This window comes from Apteryx rowi, unplaced genomic scaffold, assembly GCF_003343035.1.
Source record: "Apteryx rowi isolate R43461 unplaced genomic scaffold, aptRow1 scaffold_1231, whole genome shotgun sequence".
In the NCBI taxonomy this organism is placed as follows: Eukaryota; Metazoa; Chordata; class Aves; order Apterygiformes; family Apterygidae; genus Apteryx; species Apteryx rowi.
The window spans coordinates 1,113-7,716 of NW_020447455.1; positions in this window are offsets into that span (position 1 = coordinate 1,113).

A 6,604-nucleotide genomic window follows, 5' to 3' on the forward strand; every position below is an offset into this window, starting at 1 on the left:
AGTGTGTGCCTTCCTCAGGTGTCCTTACTGCATCACAGAATGATTTAGGTGGAAGGATGCTCTGGAGGTCTCAAGTCCAACCATCCCGCTCAGAGCAGGGCTAGCTTCAAAGTTTGATGTGGTTGCTGAAGGCCTTGTGCAGTCAGATTTTGAGTCTCTTGAAGGTTGGAAATTCCACCGTCTGTCTGGATTTGACCAGACTCCCTGTTACAGTGCTGAACCACCCTGCTGTGGAAAGTATTCTCCTTATATCCAGTGAGGATTTTCCTTGTTGGAACTGGTGACTGTTACCTCTTAACCTTTTCCCTGTTCTTGCTGGGAGGTTATGTAGTTTCCCTTGAAACAGGATTGGATAATGCATGCTAAAAGCATCAGGGTATGTTGTGCCAGGGCTTTGGGTGCTGTTGCTGCTGGAAACCTGAAAATTTGCTTTTCTCAGGAGACAGAGACTGTATGGAGGGCTTTCTTCCTAGGTCTTCTACGTGTTTAATTTCTGCGAGTACCTGGGGTACCTGCTCCCTGCAGAGTACCCTGCGAAAGGATTGGAGCCTGTGCCCTGGAGTTACTGTTGCTAGAAAGGTATCTCGCTCCTCATCTCAAGTTTGCAACCCGGAGCTACGAGTATACAAATGCCTTCGAGACCAGGCAGCGCTTTGTATGTTACCTCTGTTTCCTACCGGCGTGTACCAGAGTCCAGAGGGGACAATTGCAACCAGCTCTGAAGTTCTTGCTTGTCTCTCGTAATAAGTGGTTTGTTGCTGGTGTGTCTTGGCCTGCCCTTTTCTTGCACTTTCAGAATAAGCAGCACCAAAGCAGTGCTATTCCCTGGGTGTTGCTTGCCCAGTTCAGATGTGATGCAAAGTACTGGTAAGCAGCACTTTCTCTGGCCTTACAGCACCGTCCACGGGGCAGCCAGCATTCAGGCGCTGGGCTTGGCTGCGGCAGGTTTTCTGGTGCCACTGTTTTGCCAGGTGGAGGTAACAGTAAGAGGGGAGGGGATGCCCAGAAAAGTAAGTGGGAGTGAGGTAGGGTTGTGCCCCAGGGACCCCTCTTTCCCTGCTGATGCTGGTATTAGAGGTGTCTCGGCCCCGCAGAGCTTGGCTGACAGCACTTGGTTTTGTGGGTGCTGAGGGTGAGCTGGGCCCTGGGGTGCTTCTCCTGCCTGCCCAGTGAGGGCAGCCACTTCCATCAGGTCATTACTGTTGCAGAGCAACTCTTGGTGTGTTCCTAGCAGGTGTGCGGTGTGTGATGCTCCATCAGAGGTGCTGGTGCCCAGGACCACGTTGGTAGTGCCCRCRAGCTTYYGTCCCTGGTGGTAGCACTGTGGTGTCGGTGTCGGGCAGTGATTTTTGCAGTTTGAACTTTGAGAAGCCAGTGGGTGAAGCGCAGGTGAGGGCGGTGGGTGCACTAGGGGCGTTCTGGCCTCACGTACATCTTGGGGCTTGTCCAGCCTGGGAAACTGGGGGGTTTCTCTGGGAACGTGTATGATGCCCCTGCTCTGTGTTAATGTTTCCCGGTCCCTTGCAGTGCTGCTCGCAGCCACCAGATGTGCGCAGTTGAGCTGTTTTGGCCTGGTTCCTGGTGATGAGGTCAGAAGCCTGGGATTGGGAGAAGAGCTCAGCTGAATTCCTGGCGAGGCTCTGACGCAGCACTGCGCCCTGCCCTGCCTCCCCCTGCGCTGACCTCCTTCTCCAGACAAAGAGGGGAAACGCCGGCTGCGCCCGCCCAGCGCCGGCCCCAGCCTTTGTGCTGCCCCCCTGCCCGGCCGAACCTGGAAGGAGCAGCTTGGCTCGCGTTTCAAGGAGTCTTTGTCCCGCCGGGCAGCCTCGTTTCGGGGATTTGTGTCTCTTTTCAGTGTGTGACGAGATCCTAATTGGGGGGGTTTCTCCATCTGCTGCTGGGGTGGACTGGGGGGGTCACGGGGAGGAATCACCTGCCTGTGCACACAAAGGCACCAACTGCGCCCCAGCCGGCTCCCCCGGCCCTTGGGGTGCTTGGTTATTATGCTGCTTAAAAGCAGAAGGGGGGGATTAGCAGTCTTTTGTGCCGCTGGAAGAAACGGAGATCTCCGAAACGCTGATCTCCGAAACGCTGTGCAAGCCCTTTTCTAGCTCTCTGCCAGGGAACCGCTCCTGTTCCTCTTTTATGGGGCTCCCTGCGTTTCTGCGGTGCACCCCATCCTGTGCTCCCAGCACCTCTTGCTACGGTGCTTCTGTATTTCTCCTCTCTTTTTAGCTTCCCCCCCTCCCTGCTGAGATTACGGCGTTAGCTAGCTGCAGCGCGGTGCCAGCGTACCCCAGCGCTGAGCTCCCCGAAAGTTTTGCTGGTCTTTGTCACTCCTGCCCTGTGGCATTGCCTTGCCAGGCTGGGGTCCACCCTGATGCGTGGCTCAGGCTTTCCCAGCGCTCCCATGCTGAGTCACTGAGGGCGTGCTGGGAATACACCGGGGCTGAGTAGCCACAAAGCGATGTTGCGCGGTTATTCAGCCCCCCGTTGCTCAGAGGCTGAGAAATTCTGGCACTTTTACCTGTTGACACCCCTTCCTATGCAGCAGTGCTGCAAAAGTAGGAGCTGGGCAGTGCCCTGGTTGGGCTGCTCCTGCCTCGTCGGCCGGTTCTGGCATGCAGGGCGCTCTGCTGTCCTGGGGCTGGGCTCCTGCCTTGTCTCTTGGCGCGCAGGCGATGTGCCCGTAACTTCTGCAGCTGGTGCAGTCAGCAGAGTGACAGCAGGATCGAATCTACCTGCGTTCCCTGTCCCGGATGTCCCGCATTGCGTCTGCACCCGGGCACGCTCCCGCTGCAAAAACAGCATTGCAGAGCACCGGCTTCGCGTCAGCCTGCCTGCGATTCACAAAACGGACCCTTCTCTCTCGGAAAAGGGCCTTAGAGTGAGCTTTTGCAGTGGCCCGGTTCTTCTGGGGAGCAGCGCTGTTACATAACCTGTGCGGTTTTCAGTGTGCGGCTTTGTGGCATGCGAGCGCTGGCGCTGCCAGACCTTGGGCTTGCGAGGGTCTGTCCCTGCAGACGGGACATAGGGTGCTACGGTTCTTAAATGTGTGCTGTGTGCTGTGCTCCAAGCAGGCTCAGTAACGGTGGGACCCCTGCTACTGCCTGAATTTAATTCTTTGCTGTTAGGATTTTGGCTTCAGTCACTTATGTGTTTTCTCTCTGTATTTTCCTTTTCTCCTCTTTTTTTAAATCCCTTGCTTTTCCTCCTCGTCCTCCCGAGTGTGTTTACTCCAGTTGCCACAAAGGATTTGGGATCCCAAATCTGTTAGTTTTCCCTGTCATAACTGAATGGATGTCTTCGGCTTCTTGTTAAACTAATCCGGAGAAAACCTCCCATAAGGTTCACATGTGAATCTTAAACTTAGGGCCAAATCTAGCTGAACCCGAGGCTGATTTACTCCTAGCTTAAAAGCTGGAGGCTCAAGGAATGTCTTCCAAGGTGTACTTGTTCTGGTTTTCCACTTGTCCTTTGGGTCCTAAATCTTGCTGAGGGGCAGTATCTGGTCATCTCAGTTTTGATCTGTGCCAGTTCTCACCCGGTGTCTATACTGAATCCTTTCTCCTGTCCTTGGGTCTGGGTGCCGGCCACCCCCCATCCTCCCTGAGAAGGGGTGTTCCCACAAGAAGTAACACCAGGCTTCTAGCAGAAACCCTAAACTCATTCCTAGTGCAGATAAAACACGGATAAACCTTGGTGTTTTTCCCAAACCTGGAAAAATCTATAAATATGAAGAGTAGCAGCATTAGTTGTTGGGAGTTGTATATGTGAAATATGGTAGATTTTATGCAAAATAAATGAAGTATTAGCTTTGCCCTCAGGACTGTGCCTGTAACACAGTGTGAAAAATGGAATTAAAAAAGGGGGGAGTGAGAGGCAACCAGGAAAGCTCAGGAAGAGACAAGGCTGCTGAAGTGTTTGAAGCGAATGGTTTGGCTGTCATGACAAGTTAAATGACCCAGTAAGGGCTGGCTGGAGTCTCCTTTTCTGCCCGCGTTGTGCTCAGCACCTAGGTGTGGGGCTGGGGTGCTGCCGCCCTCGCTCGGCAGCCCGTCCGGCGGCAGATGGTGCTCTTGCACCGCTGTGCAAATCCTTCCTCTTCCTCAGCCATTTTAGGCAAAGTGTTTTTCCTTCCTTGCAGTCTCCATTTTATGTTTATGACGCAGAAAATAAAAAGGTTGGCAAGGGAGGAGTCCGGGAGGGGAGGAAGGAGGGGGGGAGCGAGACAAGCCGAGGCGAAGCTGTTGCTGGGGCTCTGCGGCAGCGACTTTCTTGGCCCGGGGACTGGATGCGGGGGGCTGGGGAGAGGCAGCAAGCGCCAGCGTGGGGGCAGAGCCAGGGGCTCTCGGTGGGGGGGATGCCAGAACTGGGGGTCTGCAACCCCTCTGCTGTCCACCAAGTTGGTATTTCAGATGAACGGTTGCCCCAGGGTCGTCCCCCTGCCACCCACCAAGGTCTGGTATTACCTTCCCTTACTGTTATAGGATGCTTAGCTGCAACGCGGCTCTCTTGCCCTCGCTTCTGTATGAGGCCGGGCAGATCAGGCGGGGGTTATCCCTCAAAACTGCATGGAAGCTGCGTGCAGCTAAGCCTTGGTTGCACGGCTGCCGTTGTCCCAGGTCCCCTGACAAACGGGACTTTCCTGTTCTCATTGTTCAGGATCCGGAGCTCTATTGCCTTGTTTTCCTTCCTGCCTGGGCAGGTTGGGGGTGGATCATTGCCCCAGGTGCATTACTGCTAGATCCTGGCAGTGGCACCTTTCCCAGCTGTGTGCAGACCTCCAGGAGAGCTGCCAGCATATGACATTTGAGTAATTGTTATTAATGTCTCTATTTGTAGTAGCAGCTCTTATCTGATTCCTCACTGCATCCTTCTTGTGATGCAGTGGAGCGCTTGGGGTGAGCAGGTATTTCTCAGTCCAGGATCTGAAGTGAGCTGGCAAACCAAACTGTTGGAGGCTTCATGCTGCTTTTTGTAAAGCAAAAGTTTCTTTGCAGATATCCCGCCCCCCAGCTTCAGAATAGCTTCCCACCTCCCCAAATTTTCCCTCTTGGATCCTGCCCCCTGGAAGACTGCATGCTGTCTGCCACGCTAGTGGCCTTGTGTTCATCCTGAAGTCTGGTGTCCTGCTCCTGGTGAAATCCCCGGAGCCCTCTGAGAAGGGGGGATATGTCGTCCTCAAACAGGCAGGCCAGACAGCAGTGTAAGACAGCTGGGTTTTACGCTGCTAGGACTCGGGAACGGGCTTTCCCATGTCTCGGGATTCAGCGTAGCTTTTTCCTTGTTAGTTATAGTCTGCACAAAAAGCATGTTGATCTGGGTCGTGGCACTGCGTAGCACTATATTCTTTTCTATACTGATGATTCTTATCTGTGTGCTGCCTTCATCAGGGTTAGCTGGGTTTTTCCGGGCATCGTCATTCTCTTTCCTAGGAGCTGGAGAGTGGTGTTACTCCTATGGAGGATGTTGGGGGGGGGGGTTCATTTTGTTTTAAGTGTTTCTGTTATTTCTGCAATTTGAGTCTCAGGCTACAGAGTGCCTTGGCTGCTAAGGGAGGCTTGGGAATTCAGAAGAATGGGAAGTTAGGGAGTTTACCATAAACTTGGATTTGTCACTGACAAAGTATGCTGTTTCAGACCTCCATAATGTTGACACTTCTGCCTTGACAGTGAATTCTGTTATACCAACCTACTTGTAATAAGATACCAGTCAGGCTCGAGACTTTCCAAAAGGATGGGTAAAACACACTTATATTTCAAGGAGGCTGAGGGCAAACGTCTCTTAGTGCAAGTGCTATAGGGCTGCTCAGAGCTTTCACAGCTTCAAACTTAGTGATGAACTTCACTGAATCAACCAAAAAAGGATGCTGTAGGCTCAGCGATGGACTCGCTTGTAGCTAATCACAGGCATATCTTGCAGTGTCTGATCTGCTTCCCAGTAGCTGCCCGTTTGCAGACTCTTGCTCTGCTACAAGCACAACAAATCTCCCTTCCGTGAAAGGTGATTGGCAAGAAACAGTTTTTTGAACCTCTGTAGGGCTTCTGTTCCTTTTTTCTTTTTTCACTTTTTTTCCCCAGACTAAAGAGTGTAGTATGAGGGTTTATTTTCTTTTTGTAGCATCTGTTGTTCTAATACCCAGCCTTTAGAGGTATGTGTGCATAGATTGTACCTGGTTTAAACCTATCTGACTAATTTCAAACTAGCTAACACTGAAGCTGCTAGCTCCAAAGGCTGCCTGAGGTATGGATTAAAAGCTTTGCAACTTGGTCCAAGTCCACCTGGGATCTCAAACAAAACAAATTACTGAGACTGACTTGTTTAAAGTTGGTTTAGATTAGTCCGCACAAGTAGCTCATCCGTGAGTGACGGAGAGGTGAGGGATATATCTGCAAGACTGCTCAATCCCACCTCGGTGCATTTTTATAGAAATTTGTTCCTTTCACACAGAATAGGTGAGACTCTTCTACTTATTGAGTCCTGGGCCCAGTTTATTCTCAAGTTCTTAAATCTCCAGCAATTCTGTTGCTTGCTTAAAAAAATGTGATTTCACAGCTTGATGGGGCTTTTTGTTTTGCCTTTTTTAGCCATGTGGTCTGTG